General features: G+C 38.8%; 1 long non-coding RNA gene across 2 annotated transcripts in view; it reads left to right on the top strand.

The window, feature by feature from the left end:
- The window catches only part of LOC138176145 (uncharacterized), a 142,520-nt gene that overhangs the window by 46,619 nt on the left and 73,675 nt on the right, over window positions 1-22,226 (top strand). The window lies entirely within an intron of this gene.

Genomic DNA, 22,226 nt, shown 5'->3' with positions numbered 1-22,226 from the left:
TTCACTGAAACCCTTTGGGAATACCTTTTTAGGGGGAAAAAAATTTCAGGAATGTTTCTTTAAGGGAGGAAGTGTATTGTTCACTTTCCTTTTTCCAATATTCAAAATTAAGCCCCTCTAAATGCCTTCCACACTGAAGTTTATAACCTCGGCCTACACAAGTCCAGTGCAAAAAGATCTACAGCCTGTAGGCAGAGCGAGGAAGCTCTTTAAAGATGAATCATTTTCATAAATGAGTGCAGAGGGAGGTCAGGCCAGGGGACACAGAAGGTTACATGTGTGGCTGAGATAAGACCTCATTCATCCTCCTCTTACTGTCAGGTCTTGATGGGTGAACATTGCCTTGAGCTCCCATAAAACATGTTGTTTGCAGAGAACTTGCAGGTGGTTCATAAAAAAGTCCAAACTGTTACCATGAAATTTATCTCCCACTGCTGGATCTGTTTATAATAGAAACGGAGGATCTCAAATAGAAATTAAGTATCTCGGACTGACTTATATTGGCTGGGAGGATTGAAAAATTCAACCTGCTTCCCAAACGCTGTACTAAAAACGTCAAAGTATTTGTATTGATGACATCTTGACAAGATACAAGTGCGTTCAAAAGAAAAATAATGTCCATTGTGTGCCAAGCCCCTTATCCCCGGGGGTAAGAATAGGCTAGGTGAGATTTTATTGGGAGAATTTAATCAAAAGGCTGCACTCACTATCACACTTTATTTCAGAAGAGTGTCAAAGATTCATTATTTACAATTTTTCCATTTGGGTGGTCAAAGTGAAAAGGGCATCTCAGATTTTAAAGGAAATTGTTTTGGTTTTATTATCTCGGTGCCAAGGAAGATATGGAAGGATAGACAACCAGAATTCTCAAAGGCTACATCTACACATGCAAATTGAAGGGAAGAACAGAGGCAATTAATGGGTTTGTCAGTATAATTGGAAAGGGCATTAGACTGAGAATGAGTTGAACCAAATTCTGGGCTGAGCTCTGCTATGAATCATGCTGTGTGACTTTGGGCCAGTCCTATCACCTCTGTGGCCTCTATTTCAATTCTAATCCAAGTAGTTCAGGTTTTATCCTTAGGCCTAAAATAAGCTTAATGAATGGTGCTGAATGAGAGGATGCTGAAATAATTGATTTTAAACTCTGGTAGTCACAGGAAGGAGGGGATGGTTTGAATTTGGTTTTACTGCCTTAATTCTCCATTTCACTGGGATACTATTTATACGAGTGGTAGCAGAAAGTCTGACTTAGGCTTAAGTCTAGACCATTTCAGTTCAATTAAAAACAATAATAACAACAACTAACATTTATATAGTGCTTACTATGTGCCAAGCACTGAGCTAAGCTCTTTACAAGTATTATCTCATTTGGCCCTTATAACAACTCTGAGAGGGAGGTATTATTATCCCATTTTACAGATGAGAAAACTGTCTACAGAAGTCAAGTGACTTGCCCAGGGTCACATAACTAGTAAGTGTCTGAGGTTGGATTTTAACTCTTGTCTTCCTGATTCTAAGCTTAGCACTCCATCCACTCTGCCACCTAGTTGACTATCTATATGACAGAATATTACACAAAGACAAGAAGAACAAGTTATTCCTATAGTAATTTGCTAGACAAACAATGCCAATAGGGATGATAGGTGAAAGTTCTAAGAATCTTAGAACCTTAAAGTGTGGGGACCCAGAGAGCAAATTTTAAGACTTGGGAAAAAAAAAACAACACTGAAATGACCACTTCTGAAATCAATTTCAAAATCAGCAGACTGTTTGCTTTAGGTATTCAACCTTTATCTTATCCCAATAATTTTCACAGCAAATCAAATATTGCAAAAATTTTCTAAAATCAGAAAAAAAAGATCCTAAATATACATGTTAGAAGTCTATGTGAGGGAGACTTTCAAAAAGAGAATCTGATCCAAAAATGACCATAGCAAAGGAAAGGGAATAAAAATTTATTAATGACCTGCTATGTGTCAGGCACTATGCTAAGAGTTTTGTACAAATATCATCTCATTTTATCCTCACAACAACACTGGAAGAGGAATTCTGTTATTAGCCTTATTTTGCAGCTGAGGAAACTAAGGCAAACAGAGGTTAAGTGACTTGCCCAGGATCACACAGCTAGTAAATATTTGAAACTAAATTTGAACTCATGACTTCTAGCTTCCAGGCCCCTCTAGCCACTGTGCCACCAGCTGCCTCATAATAATTATTCATAAAATAAATATTGTTACAATAATAGCAATACCACTCAATTTAACAATTATTCATTAAGTGATTTTAAGTGTGAGGCACTGTATTGGGGACCATAGAATGTTAAAATTACACACTCCCTGACCTCAAGCAGCCTAGATTCTGGTAGGAGGAATGTGCCACCTACACCCATAAGAATACTACAAAGGGACAAAGGAGAGAAGGAGACAGAGTGCTATGAAATACTAAAGAGGGAAAGAAGTCAGGAACAGGGATTAGGAAAAGCTACATGAAGGAGGTAAAACCTTAACTGAGTCTTAAAAAAAGGAAAGGAAACTAAAAGGATTGGCTGAGAACTGGCTACATCTCAGGCCTAGGAGATGACCTGCTTCAATTCACAGAAGTGCAAAACAGCATATTCAGTGCAAGGAACAAGCAGTAAATTGTCCAGCTTAGCCAGACCAAAGAATGTGGGAAGGGGAGTAGTGTAAAATAAGGATATAATAATTGGTTGGAGCAAGGTCATCAAGGGGCAGCTAGGTGGTTTAGCTGGTAGAATGCTCTGCCTGGAGGCAAAAAGACTCATCTTCCTGACTTCAAATTTGACCTCAAGCATTTGTTAGCTGTGTGACCCTGGCCACGCCACTTAACCCTGTTTGACTCAGTTTCCTCATCTGTAAAATGAGCTGGAGAAGGAAATGGCAAACTACTCCAGTATCTCTGCCAAGAAAGCCTCAAATAGGGTCATAAAGAGTTGAACACAGCTGAAAAATTACTGAACAACAATTATAAAGATTGCCAAAGGTCTTAAAAACTAGATTAAGAACTTCAAATTTTAGGTTAGAATTGAGGTTCTCAAACTGGGGTCTGTAGCCTTGTGGTTGTTTTTAATGCTTTGATGACTATTTGTATATAATTGGTTTAATTTGTAATTTTATATATTCTTATGTATTCTTATGCAAAGGGGCTCAGCTGGATGTGATGGTACATGCCTGAAGTCCCAATTACCAGGGAGTCTGAGGCTAGAGAATCTTAATCTTAGAGGTGCTGAGCTGCAGTGGACAGCTGTTGCAGTTGGGTCAGTCTCCTGGATGGAGCTGTAATTAGCACAGGGTAAACAAGGCTCTGCCATCAGGGACTGACATCCTGGGAACCACGCTTCCTCCCAAAGAGCACACTTCCTTTCTGTGACAACTCTGATCTGCACAATTTGCCCTGTAGTCTTCTGCCCTGATCTAAGGCACAACATAGCCGCCACCATCTCACCCCACCCCTGGTCCCACTGTCCCTACTGTGACATGTTGTAGGCACCACACTCAAGGTACCATATATATCATCCATTAACGTTTCAAAAGCCCTTTAGGTGTTATCTTATTTCATCCTCATGTCCAACTCAATGAAATAAAAGTTATTATTATTCCTATTTTTAAAGATGATGAAACTGAGGCTGACTCAGGTTAAGTGACTTGCCCAAGGTCATTCAACTAACAAATGTTAGAGGAAGGGTTCGAGATTGGGTATTCCTGACTCCTAATCCAATGTTCAATGTACTGAACCACCTTACTGCCTTATCCCATCACTACAGGGTCTTCTTGGGATTGCCTTCCACTCAACCATCATTAGGATAAGGGCTTCAGGGGTGGGGACCCTGCAGCCTTGAGGCCATATGTGGCCTTCTAAGTCCTTGGGTACAGCCTTTTGACTGAGTCCAAGTTGTACAGAACAAATCCTTTTATTAAGGGGATTTGTTCTGTGAAGTTTAGATTCAGTCAAAGGGCTGCACTTGAGGATCTAGAGGGCCACATGTGGCCTCAAGGCCACAGGTTCCCCATCCCTGCCACCACTGTACCACCTCCAGTTGTTTTTGACTCAGGTGAAAAAATTTTACCCCCTTGAAACCTGGTCAACTGACCTATACCAATTTATATAAATGATTGTCTCCTTGCTGATTCCACCTCATTTTCCCTGATGTTTAATCAGGGTTCCATTATCACAGAAAAAAAGAAAGGGGAAGCCAAGGTCAATTGGAAGACCCACTTCTTCTGGCTAGTGAGATACCTACCCCATCCCTGCCTTCAATTTCTATGATTGAGAGTCTATCTATAGCTAGGCAAGAACCACTTCACTTGCTAACTACCATACCTTGGCCTCTCATTCCCACCCATGTTAGCCTTCTTAGTCCCTAGTCTTCTTTGCCTTACCTTGCCCCTGCTCTAATTAAAAACTTCATCCTACACCATTCCCTTCACTTGTTTTGCTTCTTGCATTCACAGAAACAGCCCACAACACCACCAATAACAACACTGTATCCTTACCCACCCTGTCCAGTACTGACTGCTCCTTCTCTCCTCCCTCCTGATACACTGGCTAAGAAAATGGGTAGGTGTGTACCTGCTTCCTCTGCTGTCATCACTCAGTAACCTATCCTCCTTTGACATTCATTTCCATTCAGTAACACCCTATCTAGATCAATGACCATTCTCAGGTCATTCTCCTTGCTTTCTCAAGGAATTAGGCCACAGATCTCTTCTCTATCCCAACCTCTGCCCTCATTCTAGGAGATGACAACATACATGCTCAGTATTTCTTCATATACCTGGCTTCCCTAGTTAATCTATCTCATTAATACCCCTCATTTATATGTGTATTAGGGGAGAGAATGGAAATGATCTAGGAAGTTCCCTGATTAATATATGATGAATCTATGTGGAGGAATTCTTTGTGTGGAACCCTTGACTGTCCATGCTTCTCCTCAGAGAGGATGTTACCTTGTTAAAACAAACAAAAGATAGCTTAAGTCTCATTCCTGGAGATGCCCCAAGGTATGTGGGTTGGCTGAGATTGTTAGGAGATTGGACTCTGTGGGAAGGAATCAAGCTATATACTGATCTATAAAAGTGAACTATTAGGTTCAAGTCTTTTTTGATTATTTTCGCCTTATGCTTTCTGCCTTTGTTCTGAAGAATGCAGCAGGGGTGGGAGGAAGGGAGATTTCTTCACTCCTTTCCCCAAATCTAAAGCCACTAATGGCTGCTTTGTAACAGAAGCATGTTGGAACTACATATGCTCACTCAAGCGCAGGCAGCTGGGAAGATTCTCCTGGTCAGCTTTTGCTTTTCTTTCTCCATTTCTGAACATAGGTCAGATAGAAAGACCTTAGGAGTGACTTTTCTTTATTAAGAAATGGTAAAAAGGGGCGGCCAGGTGGCTCAGCAAGTAAGAGCACCGGCTCCAGTGTCGGGATGATCTGGATCAAATCCGGGCTCAGATACTCAGCACCACACCCAGAAATAACTGGCTGTGTAACCTTGAGCAAGTTACTTAACCCCGATTGCTTTAAAAAAAAAAAAAAAAGAAATGGCAAAATCAGGAGCAGGGGTGGAGGATCCCAGAGAAGCATAAGAGAGAGAGAAATGTGCTTACCCACAAGGTCCATTCATGCCCAGTGTCATTCCTGAAGTCCTACCTCCCAGTTAAAGGAAACAAGCTTCTTATTTGTAAACCTAGAATCTAGCCCTCTAACTAGAGAAAGGGGATTCCTCCACACTTTGAAACTCATGAAAAGCATTCCTTATGCTTTCATTCTTTGCTCCAATGTCTGAAGGAGTCAGAGACTTGCCCAAACCAATATGTTTACTTGTGCCTTTGATCCCATCCTCTCTCTGCTGGGAGCTAGCCCCTTTGATTATTCCCATTTCTTATATTCATTCTTTTTTCATCTACTGACTTCTCCTCTGCTGCCTACAAACATACTGAAACAAAGGTCTGGAAAAACTTCTACCATCCCCTCAAGCTACTATTCTAGATCACCTGTCCTTTTACAGCCAAACTCCTTATCGCCTGCACTTTGTTACCCCTAAGAATCTGATTTCTGGTCATGTAGTGGGAACAATATCTTCCCTTTTATTTCTCCCAGCTCCCTCCTCCCCCCAAACATACACCATTGTGCACATTAGACTAGTTTTTCCTTTAAAGATATTAAAACCATCCTTGAGACTTAACTGTCTCAGAGAACTAAAGACTTGAATTGTTGACATCACTTCCTGGTCACCTGAGAACAAAATGGTTACAAATGGTTCCATTTCATTTCTGATGCTTGGCTGGCAGACCACCATGGCAAGTCAGGCAAGGGAGCTTCTATCAATCAACTGAATCAATTCTCCATGTCCTCAATGCATATACTTCTTGAATACCCTTCCCCTGGAATGACTAAATAAATCTCCTTTTGTTTACTGTTGAATGACCTAGTCTTAGAGTATCTCAGTGCACTCTAATATTCAATTTAAACTTCAAGGTGACCAGTGTGAGTAAGGTCTAGCCTACTATCATTCTCAACCTCATTTTTTGAGTAAAACTCCTCTTTACAAGGTTATCAATGATCTTTCAATTGCCAAATATGATGACCTTTCTCAATTCTCATCCTACTTGACCTGTCTGAACTTTGTGATCCTGTTGATTCCTCCTCTGCCCTAACTGCCCATTCACTTCACCCTGGAGTATTCACAATGTTTCCTCTTATTTCCTCTCCTATCTGTTTGACAGCAGTCATCCTCCTTTCCTGGTTGATCATCCATCTCCTACAGGCTAACCACGGAACACTCTGACTTGATACTTCTCTTTCTATACTCTCTCAGCAATGTCATCATTTCCCTTGGGTTCAGTTAAAATCTGTATGCAGATGATTCCCGGGTGTTTGTGTGCATATACACACATGTATATGTATACGTATGCATATGTGTCTATGTACGTGTATGTAGCCAATCCTAATCTCTGTTCTTAGCTTCAGTACTGTGTCACCAACTGCCTTCTGCACATTTCTGCCTGGATAACTCAACTCAGCAACTCAGCATGACCAAAATGGAAATCTTTATCTTTGCTCTTCAATTTGTCCCTTCTTCAGACTTCTTTGTATGTTGAGAGTGCTACTATCCTTCTAAGAACTTATATTTGTAACTTTGTTGTCTTCCTTAGTTCTTTCCTCTCCCTGATCCCCTATATCTAATGAGTAATTATTTGAGGTGAGTCCTCTACAAATTATGCCTGACATCAACTGAACAATCATTATTTTAGTTATTGAACCTTGCCAATTTTATCTCCAAGGCATCTGCTGAATCACTCCCCTTCTTCCAATCACCCAAACATGCCCTGAGTTCACATCTTCATCTCTTCTCTGTGCTATTCCAATCACCTCCCTTTCATCTCCCTAATTCCAGTCTCTTCCCTCTTGAATCCATCTTCCACATAGCCACCAAATGAATATTCCTGAAATACACATATGACCATGTCATTTCTCTACTCAAAAATATTTAGTGGTTTCCTATTATTTCTAGGACAAAAGGCAAACTGCTTGGTCTGGCATTTAATGTTCCCCACAATCATGTTCACATCTACCATTCCAGAATTATTTCCTGTTATTCTTTTTCATTCTAGCCAAATTGGCTTACCATTCATTTCCATTCATCATTCCATTCCTAGTCCCTCATTCCTAGAATTTACTCCTTTCTAAATTGAAGTGAAGCCATAGTGAGAAAGCAGAGGCAACTAGTATAGTCTCTTCTTTCTAGAAGTTTGCCACTGAAAGGAAAGAGACATCATATGATAGCCTGGAAATATAGAAGGGCTAAGGGTAGATGTTTTAAGGATGGGGGAGAGCCAAATATATGAGTAGACAGAATGAAAATATCAGTAGATAGGAAATGACTGATAATCTGCAAGGATAGGCAGTGGTTATAATTAAAAATAAAATATTATTTATTTATATTAAATAAATAATGGCACATGAATGTAATGCAATACTATTGAGCTATAAGAAATAATGACTACAGAGAAGTATCATAAGACTAACAGGAACTTACACAAAATAAGTAGAATCAAGAAAATAACGTACACAATTAGTATAATAACAAAACAATTAAAACTAAGTATTGTGAAATTACAACAAACTTGGCACCCAAAAAGTTACCCTTTTTAATGCTTAGTTTTGTTGAATTGTTTTCTCCCACTTTTTTTTTTATTCTTTGTTATAAAAATTACTCTTTGGGAGGAACAGGATAAGAAGGAGGAATAGGTTGGGAAATGTAGGTGATATAAAAACAAAACATAGGGGCAGCTAGGTAGAACAGTGAATAGAGCACCAGCTCTGCAGTCACAAGGACCTGAGTTCAAATCCAGCCTCAGACACTTAACACAAAAACTAGCCATGTGACCTTGAGCAAGTCACTTAACCCCAATTGCCCTCCCAATAAAAGCAAAAAATAAAATAAAATAATAAACACATAGATAAAATGTATTTCCAAAAATGAGCAAAAGGTAAGAAATGGTAAATGGAGCAAGTTTCTGAAGGAGACAGAAAGGGATGGAATCAAGGCCACAAGTTAAACAGTAAGACTTCACATGAGGAAATATCACCTTATCCTGAGACTGGAGCCAAAGAAAAGATAGATGAAGAGGGTAGAAAGCTTTTGAGATGTCAAATGGGAGAGATAAGGAAGCTCATAACAGATGGATGGATTTTCTCAATAAAGCAGGAGAAACAATTCTCAGGTACATATGCAATCCTTCTACAAGTGGGGTTTGTGACACCCAACTCCCACAATCTTCTCTTCTTATGCAATTCCTGTTCATTTCTTTCTATAAATGCTTTACAGGGTCCCAAAGACCTACTTAGCATGCAAGGAGACTCCTGTTGATTCTTCTAATTACTCAGGGGTCCAAATGCCACCCTTGGACTTTTCATATAGGATCACTAGATGGAAAAAAAATAAAAAGAGAAATCAAACAGTCATGATAAAGAGGGAAAAAATATACAAGATTGGTTCTTGAAGATTTTACATCTGTGTAATAGGTTGTGTGCATAGGATGAAAAGAATTCTAAGAATTTTTTTCCAAACCAATTTTATTTCTCTACCATATAACATTAGCTGTTTAACAGGACTTTTAATTATATGAACATCAATGTACTCCTATCAAAAATTCCCTTGATCCATTGATGTTCCTGGAATGATCCAGTATATAAGGTTTCTTCCTTCCTAAGTACATACAAGAAGTTCACTGTACTCAACCACACTAGGTCTTTAAGTCTGAGTGAGGTTCCAGGTATTGCAAAATCTTAGGGCCAAGCCACCAAATCAGGCCTTAGGTTTTCATGAGGGGCTATAGTCAAATCCCCAAGTGAATACCAGGAACTTCAAGCACTTGTAGGAAACATGGAAGAGTGATAGTTCACATATTTCATAAATACTATCATACTCTAAATCACCAGGTATATTATGATGCAACTGTTCTCGAATTACTGGGTAGTTTAGTTGAGTTTAATAGTTAATCCTGTGTGATAAAAGAGTAATAACAATTAATTCCATTTATCGCATTCAAAAGGAAGTACCATACATATCATGCATTGTGGTTTAGAAAGCAGAGGTAATTGAAGCTCTACCCTATAATTTTATGGTTCACTCTGTCTCCATAAGCATGCCACCTGATCGTAATTATGGAAGTTCTATGCAACTTTCATTGGGAAACTTGGAGCCACATAAAACGCATAAGGGATTTATCCATAAAATCCGAATTAAATGGGACTTGATTGAAACATCTGACCTCACTTCACTGGTCCCTACCAGCTCTTATATTTGATGATTCAGTAGAAGAAGTGTGACTTTTATTTTTGCAAGGGATTTCAATAAATCTTTAGGTCTAACCAGGCCTTATTTCTCACCATCTCCATCTGATTTCTGGTTGTTTGAAAGGTAACCTTGCTTAAAGGGGAGAATGCTAGACAGCGTGGAAGGTGGCCTGACTCCCAGGAGGCTCTGTTCATTACTTTCTGTGCACCTGATAACACATAATAGTTTTCTCGCATATTTCTGAAGGGCCAAGGAGCTGAGAGGAAATAGCTATTTGTCCTTCAAAGAAGGTCAATATTGCTCTCCAGGAGTGGTAAGGTTCAAGAGCTCCTCTGTAGGAAAAAAAAAGACAAGCTGTGGTGGTTGGTGACTCTTTGCTAAGAGGCATTAGGGCTAGCTATTTGCTGAATTTAGAATAACAATACAGAGGCCTGTTGCCTGAACCAAAAGACTGTATTTGAAACAAGAATCTTCCCAGACTCAAAAGACTTGAAGACTCCTTATTCATTTCTAATGATCTACGTGGGCACATATGATAGATATTGCTAAAAATAAAAATAAATAAAAAACTCCAGAAAGCATGGATGAGTATCATGAAGTCCTGGGAAGAAAAACGGAAGGTCTTAGAGGAACAGGTAGTGATTTCATTGCAGGTGCCTATCAAAGGCAAAGGTTTCAGAAGAAAAAGGCAGATTTCAGAAGTAAACACAGTACTAGAGATGTAATCTGATCCGGTTAAAGCTCAGAAAGGCTATCACTTCCTTATTGATATTGGGCAGCTAAATTGAACAGTAGTTCCATTTAATGGTTCCTGACTAAATGGAACAACACAGAGCTCTGGCTTTTAATCAGGTAAGCCCAAGTTCAAATCCTTCCTCAGACACTTATTAGCTGTATGACCCTGGGCAAGTCACTTAATTCTATTTGCCTCAGTTTCCTCATCTGTAAAACAGGCATAATAACACACCTATCTCCTGAGGTTGGTGTGAAGATTACATGAAATAATAAATATAAAGCACTTAGCACAGTCTTTAGAACATATTAAATGCTATACAAATATTATAATTAGTGTTATCAGTATTATTATATTTCTGGAGTCCATGCTTCTCTCAATGTAGCCCAGCATTGTATTGAATTTTTGACTGCCATATCATACCATTGAGTCACATGAATGTGCAGTTCCCTAAAAATGCCAGATCTTTTTCAGAACTGAAACCTAACATTGCTTTCTATTCACTACAAGACACTGCCTTCCAGTGGTCTGGGTTCAAGATGTATCTCTGACACATACTTGCTGTAGGACCCTGGGTCTGTAATTTAATCTTTCAATGTCCCCAGGAAAGTCTCTAAAACTATAAATTTCAAAGAATGTACTGATTTGTTGGGGGGAGAAATTTCCTAACCAAGAATTCTTTCTACCACTGAAATAAAGACATATATGTGTGTCAAACTATACATGTATCTTGACTGGGCATGCTCTCACATATGTGTGTTTATGTATATATGGGTGCATGTGCAAATATGCACATACATATATGTGTATACACCAAACTAGCTACCAAAGAGATGTTACAATGCTGGGAGAAGGAAGAGTTCAAATATTCAGGGGACAAAATTCAAGAAAGCAGACAGAAATAAAACTTATAACCTCAGGTGCTAATGTACAAAGTATGGGTGGATAACAAGTGAAACACAGATCCTAATTTGAGGATACAACAGGAGATAACAGGTGTCACTGAGAGTTGGAGAGATGAGAACCATGACTGAAATGTGGCCTAGGCAAAAAGGAAAAAGATTAAAAGTGGGGGAGGGGCAGGGAGCATGCTCTATTAGGAAGAAATATTCAGGTGAGGAGATCCAGGATTAACATGATGGAGAGCATCTGAGCAAGGATCAGTGGAGGTAGAAGCAGAAATTGTCACTGGAACATTCCACAGACCACCTGTACCAGGAATGTGCCACAGCTGACTGGAACCAACTCCAGAGATCTGATTGTTAAACCTAAGTGTAAGCATTTGCATCTCTGGCAAATGCAATAAAACAGGGCTTAGTTTATTGGTTTGTTGATTGTTTGGACTTCAGAAAGCGAAAGAGGAAATGTTAGTAATACAAATTAAATGTGTATCCTGACATATTCTAGATCAAGGTGGAGTGGAAAATTGGTTGTTAAACATTTACCTGCACACCATAATATAGAGAGACGAAACAGATAAGTATTTCAGGAAACAGACCATAAGCCTAGAGGCACAACATAATGGTGATCCAGAGTTTCCATTATCTGGGCATCTGCTCCCTTTCTGCCAAAACCAGAGTGGCTATTAAGTTATTAGCTCATCCTATAGGCAACTTCATCCCTTAAAAAGCAAAGAAAGCAATGAAAAAGACTGCTCTTCTGGATCTGATTCCCAACCAATAATGAGGAATCAGCTCATGATGTCACTTGAAGGAGTAATGAGAACCTTGAGAAGTTCACATTGAATCTTAGATGTGACCTGGAAGAACAAATTGGACAGTCAGACATGCACCCTAGATGTTGGAGGAGAAGTCTTCAAATAGTCCCAATACACTATATATCCCTTGCCTATAATACCAGAGGAAAATTCAGTCCATGAAGAAGGAGTACTCAAAAAAAAATGCAATTCTGAAGACACAGAGAGGAAAAGGGGAAGTTATCTATATGGACCTATATAACAAGCATTTTTTTTTGGAGGGCAATTGGGGTTAAGTGACTTGCCCAAAGTCACATGGCTAGTAAGTGTGTCAAGTGTCTGAGGCCGGATTTGAACTCAGGTCCTCCCAAATCCAGGGCCAGTGCTCTATTCACTGCACCCCATCAAGAACATTTTTTTTCATCAAGCATATTTTTAAAAGACATGAATAGAATATGGAAACAAAAGCAGATGAAAGACAAATAAGAAAGTGTGGTATGGTGAGGAGCACTAAACTTTAAAATAAGTTGAATCTGGTAAGGAATATTCAGTACCCTTAAAAAAAAAGAGGAGTTTTAGGTATATTTGGTAAAAATACAGTGATTAAAGAAAAAAAAGACCACTCCTAGGAATAGATAGAATACAAAAGAAGACTGAATTTCTCGATTTCTATTTCACTTTTTTTTTCTCTTCAAAGAAAATAATCTTCACACTGAAAGGAACGAAACTAAAAGGGATAATAAATCTAAGATGAATAGGGAATATAGGAAGTATAAATGGCAAGTAAGAGAGTATCTAGCTACTCAGGATGAGATCAAGTCATCAGACCCAAATGAACTTCATCATCAAGTCCTCAAACAAGAGCAAATATCGTTTCTGAGTCACTACCAAGGATCTCTAAAAGAAAGCCGAAAAGAGAAGACATATGCTAGAGGACTACAAAAAGGAAAAAGTTATCCTAATTAAAAAAAAAAAGGATGGGGAACATATAACATAGTTTGCTCTGGGTCAGTGAGTTTGATTTTAATTCCTTAGGCAATATCTAGAATATATCATTGAAGGAACATTGGGTGAATATTTGGAAAAGGAAGCAGTGACCACAGAGTCAGTATGGCTACATCAGGAATAGGATATGCCAGATTTATTGACTTTCCTTCTCTTGACAAAGTTACTAGACTGGTAGATCAGGGGAATCCTGTTGGTATAGGTTCACCTTGATTTTTGTAAAAGATTTTACAAAGTATCTCATGCTATTCATGTGGACAAAGTATGGGTTAGATAAATACTATAGTTACATGACTTTTGGAACTAGTTGAAAGGTCAGATGCAAAGAATAATCATTAATATTTCAGTGTCACCTTGGAAAGAAGTCTTTTTCTGGACTAGTTCAGGAGTCTGGCCCTAAACTTTAACATTTTTATCAGTGGCTTGGATAAAGGCATCCCTGGCATGGTTATTATATTTGCAGATGACACAAAGTTGGGAGAATTTTTAAATTTCTTGACAGACAAGAATGGGACAAATCTAATAAGATGACATTTAATATGGATAAATGAAAAGTCCTATACCTGTGCTCAAAAAATCAACTTCACAGGTATAAGATAAAGAATGAACACCTAGATACTAAGTCAATCAACAAGAATTTACTAATGCAAAGCAATACTACATTAAGGCAATGTGCTAGGAGCTGGGTATACAAAGAAAAAAAATATTCCTTCAAGGAATTTAGTCTATCAGGAAAAGCAAACATTTTCTTTAAGGTCTTTTTTCATATCAAGCAATTAATTATGAAAAGGGCAGAAAAAGTGACAATGTGCCTTGCACATATTAATTGTTTTTTAATTCAAAGTAAATAGAAGGCAATGGAGGGGGGACACTAACAGCTGGGGAAATCAGAGAAGAGGATCTTCGTGAATTGACCTTTGAAGAAAGCAATTCTACTACAAATGACCTGGGAATCTAAGTAGACTCTAAGGTTAAAATTATTTAAAAGGGTAGCCCCCAAAGCTAAGACAATGTTAATCTACATTCAGAGAGGTAGAGTGTACAGAACAAAGAAAAAACATTCTACACTGGTCAGACTCTGTCTGGACTATCAAGTTCAGTTCTCTGTACCACATTTATGGAAAAATCATGATAAATTGGAAAAGTCTAGAGAAGCCCAACCAGGATTATGAAGGTCCCTGAGGTAATGCCAGGTAAGGATAAATTAAAACTGGAAATTTTAAGCATAGAGAAGAGAAGAATTGGGGAAAGTCATGTCAGTGAATATTTTCAAATACCTAAAGGGCTGTCATGTTCAGGAGGGATTCAAAGGGGAAAGAAAAAAAAGGAAATAAGCATTTATTAAAAGCTATGTACCAGGCACTGACTTAAGCAGTTTACAAATACTATGTCCTTTGATCTTCACAACAATCTCTGAAGAGGTAGATGCTATTATTATCATTCCCATTTTACAATTGAAGAAACTGACATTAAGTGACTTGCCCAGGGTCACACAGCTAATAAGTATCTGGGGCCACATTTGAACTCAGGCCTTCTGAATTCAAGACCCTGTGTTCTAACCCCCAAGCCACTAGGCTACCTCTTGTCAAGAAGGTTAGGAAAACTTCCCAACCGTTTGGATTATCCTAAAGTAGGTTGCCTGAGTGAGGAATAGGTTCCCTCTCACTGTGTGTCTTCAAACAAAGGCTGGATGACCACTTGTTCAGGATGTTGTAGAGACGCTTGTGTTCAGTTAGGAGCTGGAGTAAATTTTTTCTAAGGTCCCTTCCAACTCCTGTGCTGTTTTTTTTTTTTATTTTTGTATCTCTTCTCTGCTTCTATTGTCCCCACATAATGATAATTTATCACATATTTGCCTTGCTTCAATTGTGATTATTCCAGTGGAATATCTGATACAATGCACATTTAAATACTTAAATAAAATCAAATCAGAAATCTTTTGCAGTATTATGATATACATCGTATTCCCCCAAAAGACTACAAATGCCATGAGGACAGAGACAATATCTTCTCTAAATTTTTAAATCTCCTCCAGGGCCTAGCAACTACTCTGCACACAGTAGGTAATTAATATATGTATTAAATTTAAGTAAAGAATCTGTAAGGCAAATAATTAGCATCTCTAACATATTTCTAAATCTGCCTATCTTAAAATTGCATATCTCCTGTCATTCATTCTTAAGCAGCTCCCTATATGAGATAGAGAACAAGGCAGATGAGTGATTCTCTTTAGCAAGGCTGTATTAAGAAATATCTGCATAGATAAATACGAAAATATTATGCAGACAACCATAGTTACTGCCCAGATGACGAAATAAGATATCTGAGCCAAAATAAAAACATCTCGACTATGTGTCTGATGATGACCTTTCCTGTCCTATATCTGTAGATTAAGCAGAACTTTTACACAAATCTGAAAACACAATGAGATGCCTGATTGGAAAATTTCTAAATATGTCTGCACGCTTACTAATGTCATTTCCTCACACAGAAAAAAAAATGAACCTACCTTATCCTTGAAGCCAATTTGTCTCCAAAGTACCTGACCAGAAAAGAGAGTTTTAGCTTATTAAAGGGGCCTTTGAAAATGAAGAGTGGTAATTTTTTTTTAAATTGGGGGCCAAATTGAGACTCTTTAGAAATTCTTTCAGGGCCTTTGAGGATGGTACCAGTCCCCTCTCACCCCAGGCTCCAAATCTCACCTCCCAACCAAACCAATTTGGATGAAGACCAGCTTCAGTTGTGACTGAACTATATAAAAACCCACATTGTCAGTCCCAGACCTTTCTTTAAGTTCTTTTAATAGATCAGGTCAGGATGGTATCCTTGTAATTTAGAGCAGTGAATAGTACAAATAAAGCACTCAATGACATCTAATCAGAACATTTTCTTTTCTTTTCTATAAGGCCATTATTCCACAGGGGTCCAGATTTCCCCAGCCTGTCAGTCATTACAGATACAAGCTGCCTGTGTGCATTTGAAAGCCATCAAGTATCTAATTTACCAGGGCAGAATTTAAAAGAGATGAGACAGACTTACAGCTGTAGTCCTCTCTTCCTTCACTGTAGAGCAGCCCAGTCCTCAAAAGCCAGGGCCATTCTTTCAGCTGATGGGAACCTCTTGTTTTACACATCGATGACCTCTTAGTTTTTTCTCCTCCCAACACCCCCACCCCGACCCAAACTGATCATATGTTTCATTCATAACCAATAGGCCAAAAGTTTTCTCCTGAACTTGACACAAAGAACAACTAAATGACAACTCAGAAAATAGTTACATGGCTGATACTAAATCCAAAGTGAATCTATCTGCTCAAAATGTTTAAATCTGATACATAAAGAAAATACATTAGGAGCATGCAAAAGTACTTTTAAGAAGCTGTCATCAAGCATTTATTAGGCACTTACTATGTGCCAGTCACTGTGTTAAATGCTGTGGCTGCAAAGAAAGGCAAAAAAACATCATCCCTGCTCTCAAGGAGCTCACAATCTAATGGAGGAGAAGACATGGAAAAGATCAGGTGCGTAAAAGACAGAGACAGACAAATGGGGAGCCATCTCAGAGGAAAGTTTTAAAAAACACACAAATGTAAACTGGTGTTACTGTTGTTTTGCTATTATTTTTAAGCTTTGGGGAGCTCTATGGCATAAAGTAATGAATAGGTCAGTTTGGGGCATAGAATGCCCTTCACACTTCTCCTTTCACCCTCTGACAAGGGAAAGAAATTACCCAAATCAAAGGATAAATGCTCAAGCCTATCAAAGGAGGTTGACACAGGTTGAGGATTCTTTAAGATCTTCTCCCCATTTTATTTCCCTAAATATTAAAAGCAGAGGCTATTTTTCATGTCCAGAAAAGAAAGGAAAAGACAAAGGAATTGGGGAGGCAATGTAGTGTGGTGGAAAGAACAGTGGATTTGGAGAAGAGCTGAATTCAAATCACAGCACTAACACTTAATATCTGTGACCTTGGGCAAGTCATTTACCTCTCTAGGCCTCAGTTTCCTCATCTGTAAAATGAGAGGGGTGGAATAGATGACCTCCAAGGCCCCTTCCCACTCTAAATCTATGATCCTATCAACTCTGAAGGGTCAGTAACAATAGGTACTTTAAAGCAAAAGAAATTAAAGAGGCATGGAGGGATTAGGGAAAGGGGAAGAACATGCTTTCCATCAACATTGCCCTGTATTGGCATACCTACTGAACTGTAAGCTCCTCCAAGGCAAGGTGCCATTTATCTTCATATACCTCTCAACATCTTTCACACTGTAGGAATTCAGTCAATGTTTGATGAATGAATGAATGAACACTTCTGACCTCCCACTTCTATTCACTACTTTGGGGCCTCTTTCCTACTCCCAACTTCCTTCAATATACTTTTCATTTTTCTTCCTCCATGACAATGAATTTTCCTTAAACCCTAAACAAAAGAAGGCATTCAAAGGAAGAGATGTATTTATTTATTGAACATATACTTAATAAGCACATGCTAATAATAGCAGCTCACATTTTTATAGCATATTGGGAGGTACATTTTTGTAAGCAGTATTATTCCTATTTTACAGAGGAGAAAATTGAGGCTCATAAAATGAAGGAACTTGTCCAAGGAAGCAGGGTCAGGACTGGAACTTAGAGCTTATGATTCAAAATCCAATTCTCTATCTGCCTCAAACACCATGCTGTTCCTACAGCATGAAAGAATTCATTATAAGGCAAGACTTGGATAGTTACCTTCATCTGGAATTTATTGAACATTTAGCAGAACTATGAGAGCAAATTAGCACAAATAAAAAGAACAAGAGAGGAAAGGGGAAATAGAGAAGAAATGCACAAAAGGGTGATTACCAACTGAAATAGGAATTAGTTTACTCCAAGAACAACTTTTCTAAATTTTCTAAGTTTTTTTCTGAATTTTCTAAATTTGCATCAGTTTTACTTTGTTGGGTTTTTTTTTTATTTCAATTGGTCTAAAATGAGGATGTCATGGTCAAATGTTTTATATACTCAACTAAATATACAGGTACTATTCCCAGGTGATAGAATGTGTGACGTGACCCTAAGCAAAAACATTTAAACTGTCTTTGCCTCGAGTTTTTATAACTGTAAAATGAGCTGAACTTACCAAAAAATAAACTGAGGGCGCATAAGATCCTTACTAAAGAGTATTTCCCACTATACTTTCCGCCAGCATTTCCCATCCTTTCCTTGGCCAAGCCTAGTCTCTCTCATAGCATTAGTCTGAGTGGCCACAATTATGTTTGCCAGTAAACACATCTGGAGATGGGAGTATACACCCGTAAAACCTGAACAGAAATGATCATTTTAAAAAGAGAAAGCTAATTCAATTCCCTTTAAACCCACTGTCCAATTTCTTTTCAACCCGGGTCACTCTGTTAATTTGTTTGATTAAATTAAATTATGATTTAAAAAAAATTTGAGCTCTGTCAAGCCACTTCATCTCTGGGGCTTTTTTTCAGCCCTCCTTCTGGTAAATGAAAGTGTTGAGTTAGATAATATCTATACTTCCTCCCATGGTTTCTCTATAAATATAGATATACATACACATGTGTATGTGTATATGTATATGCATTGTGTACATGTGTGTACATGTGTGTGTAATTTTTTTTGCAGATTGTCTCCCCCATTACAATCTGAGTTCCTTGAAGGCAGGTCCTGTTTTTGCCCTTTTTTTGTATCCTCAGTGCTTAGTACAGTTCCCAGTCACATAGTAAGCACTTAATAAATGATGGTTGACTGAATTCCAGCTCCAACATTCTATGAATCTAGAAGGCACAGGAATACAGTATTATTTGACCTTTTCTCTGAGAATTAAGAAACTATGCAAATTTCTATAAGAGAAGGATGCAGTAAACAGATTTTCTCAGTAATCTAACTCAGTGTTTCCATTCATGTAATTTTAAGAAGAGAAAGAGAGACAGAGACAGACAGACTGTATCCATCTGTTTTGGGAGATCCGACTAACCCCACATACTGGCATATATATGAATGTGTGTGCAGTATTTTACAGCTTTTGAATAGAAGGCTTGCCATCAGATTATCCTTTAGTTATCACATTTCACAAGTTTTTTTTTTCTTCCCCCCCCCCCAACAAGAAGCTCCATGTGAAGCATTTCACCCTAGAAAGCCCTGCCAGTCCAGTCGCTGGCCTCACACACTCTCCTGGTCCTCTGCTGCTTTGTGAGAGGGCTGCAAAAAAGTGTCCTCAGTGGCTCTGCGTTTCTCTGCTCCTCTGAAGCCATCAAAATGCATGAGGCCGACCCACCAGCATGTGAGCAGACGGGTAAGCCTGACAATTGACATAAATCTGATGACAAAAGATATCAGCATGTGAAGAAAGGCCACAGGACAGCCCATTCTTTTGGCAGTTTTCAGATTATCATCTTGTGGGCCTCTCTGAATGGTATATTTTCCCATGTCATAAACACAAGATTTTTATTTTGTTTTCTGAATAAAATGGCTAGTGTCAATTCCTAAACCTATTGGGTCCTAAAGCACAATATATATTCAGGCTGCAGGAGCTCCTGCTTGCTAGACCCAAACTTAAAGACACAAGGTAGCATCTAAAACAAACAAATAAGACAGAAGCTTAAAACAAAACAGGAAATGGACCTAAGAAGAATTACAATTAATTCTGCTGCTTTTATCTAATCCTTAAGTTTTCGTAGGAAGTTGGGTTTGAGTCACTGTTCCCAAATACTTATTAATAAGCCTATAAAGGCACTACACTAGAGGTTGTGGGTACAAATGATCTCAGACCTATAGTTCCTATGCTCAAAAAGTTGACAACCTAACAGGAACATAAATAAAAAAATAAAATTAATAATAAGTGAAGCAGCATGGTACAGTAGAATGAGTACTGGTTGTGGAATCAGAGGAACTGGATTCAAATCTTACCTCTGATGATTACTGTTTGTGTGACCTTGGGCAAGTCACTTAACTTCCCCAGGTCTTAGTTTCCTCACATGTAAACTATGAGATTATGATAGTCAGATGAGTGGTACTGACAGTGTGTGTGTGTGTGTGTGTGTGTGTGTGTGTGTGTGAGAGAGAGAGAGAGAGAGAGAGAGAGAGAGAGAAACACAGAGAAAGATTGAGAAAGAGCTGGGGCAGTCAGGAAAGACTTAGTGGAAAAGGTGGCCTTAGAAAGAGGAATAGGCTTTCATGAGGGACAGTCTGGATGAGGAAACGCCCCCTACCAATGAGGGCAGGAACTTTTTTTTTTCTACAACTCATTCTTAGAAAACTGGCTAGATCACTGAGAGTTCAAGGGGCATGCTTAGGGCCATGCAGGTCTTCATGCTTTGAGGCTCTTTCTCAGTCCACTACTCTTTGCCCATTTATTGTTTGCGTCAGATGAAATAATGTTTGCAAAATGCTACACATTGATATACGAGCAAACTAAATGTGAATTTTGCATACTGGGAAAGGAATGTACTCTGTTTTCCACTTTAAAAAAGAAATCTTGAACAAGACTGCGTACTAGAAAATACTGGGCTGCTAGCTGACTAGCTTTACCCAAGAATCTGATCATTTCATTATATTGTACTGTCCGGCTTTGGGGGATCTCTCAGGACACTAAGTAGTATATAATACACACAATTTCCAGTCACTGAGCTTAACAAGACAAATAAAATTCACACTCTAGAGATAAATGGGCAATGGGATGAGTGTAGAGTGGGAAGAAGCATCTACTGCCAAACAAACAGCAACAACACACAGGAACCTCAAAACTGTTTGAGCCTTCCCTTTCAGCATGGTACTTGGTTCATCACCTCCTTTGAACCAGTCTCCTTCCCTTGAACCAATGAGATCCAAGATAGGAATCCTTCATGATTATTTTATATCTCAATAAGCTGAAGTACATATCGTTATTGGCAGCAGGCAGCCACTCAAATTAAACTGGGAGAGCAAAGAGGTTCAGTTTCCACAGCTTGTAAAATTCCACCCCCTTAGCTGCGCAGTCACTTGCAGCTCTGCCTTCTGCCCCTCCCTCCCAATCCTGTCATTTGGCTCTCTCCAGTAACTGCCATTCGGAACAGCCTTCTGCTCTCCTGGGATTTCATTCCCAAAGGGACCGTTTCATTTCAGATCTCACCTCCCAACGTGGTGCTACACCACAAGCACCACTACCACCCTTTCTTAAAAATGCTCTCCACCTCTTTCTGTATTGCATAATGCAGAAGTCGATACCTGCAGGCAGGGAGCTGCAGGTGTTTGCTGTAGGCAGGTCGCCGAAGCCAGTGCAAACCAGGGCAGTTCCCCTAGTAGCAGAAATTAACACATTAGGAAGCTTGTAGGCACAGGCTGAGCAGCAGCGCCCTGCAGTCTAACTACAATATTTATTCATGATAATTAGCTAACATTGATTTAATTCTTTGGGGGGGTTTAGCAAATAATATCAATAGCATTCCCACTTGAAAAGCAGTTTGTGATGCAGCTCTATGAAAAGGGACCATATAAAATAAAATTAGTATTAATATTTGGCTCCTTTATTACCCAAATAGAGGAAACCCATTGTAGAACAATTTTCATTTGCAGTGATGTATCTATCTCCCCTTCTCTGCTTTGAAACCCAGGATATCAGAAAGGTGTGTAAAGGAGAAGGAAACTGTGCTTTCAAAATGTCAAACAACATCTGTTTCCCATTTCTGAGAATTACAGAGCTTTCTCCAGCCCTTTAACCCTTTAGTCCACATTGTATCTGTTCCTGCATAGTTTATGAGCTTTATCTTCAGAAGCCTTTCAGTGAATGAAACCTGATAGAGAAAGTGAATCTCTCCTTTAGGTTTTCTCCAAGGATTAGAAGGGAGATTTATTAGAACAACTCTGTTCATGCTGCTATACTTTAAAGTTGTGTCAACATTTCCATTATAAACCCTTACAACCAGGGATGTATAAGCATACTGCAGGAAGGAAGGAAGGAAGGAAGGAAGGAAGGAAGGAAGGAAGGAAGG

Source organism: Petaurus breviceps, unplaced genomic scaffold, assembly GCF_028583685.1.
Source record: "Petaurus breviceps papuanus isolate PSGF00001 unplaced genomic scaffold, PetGlider_PUasm1.0 81, whole genome shotgun sequence".
Taxonomy (NCBI): Eukaryota; Metazoa; Chordata; class Mammalia; order Diprotodontia; family Petauridae; genus Petaurus; species Petaurus breviceps.
The sequence above is the reverse complement of the archived record's forward strand: the minus strand, read 5'-3'. Positions and strand labels throughout refer to the sequence as shown.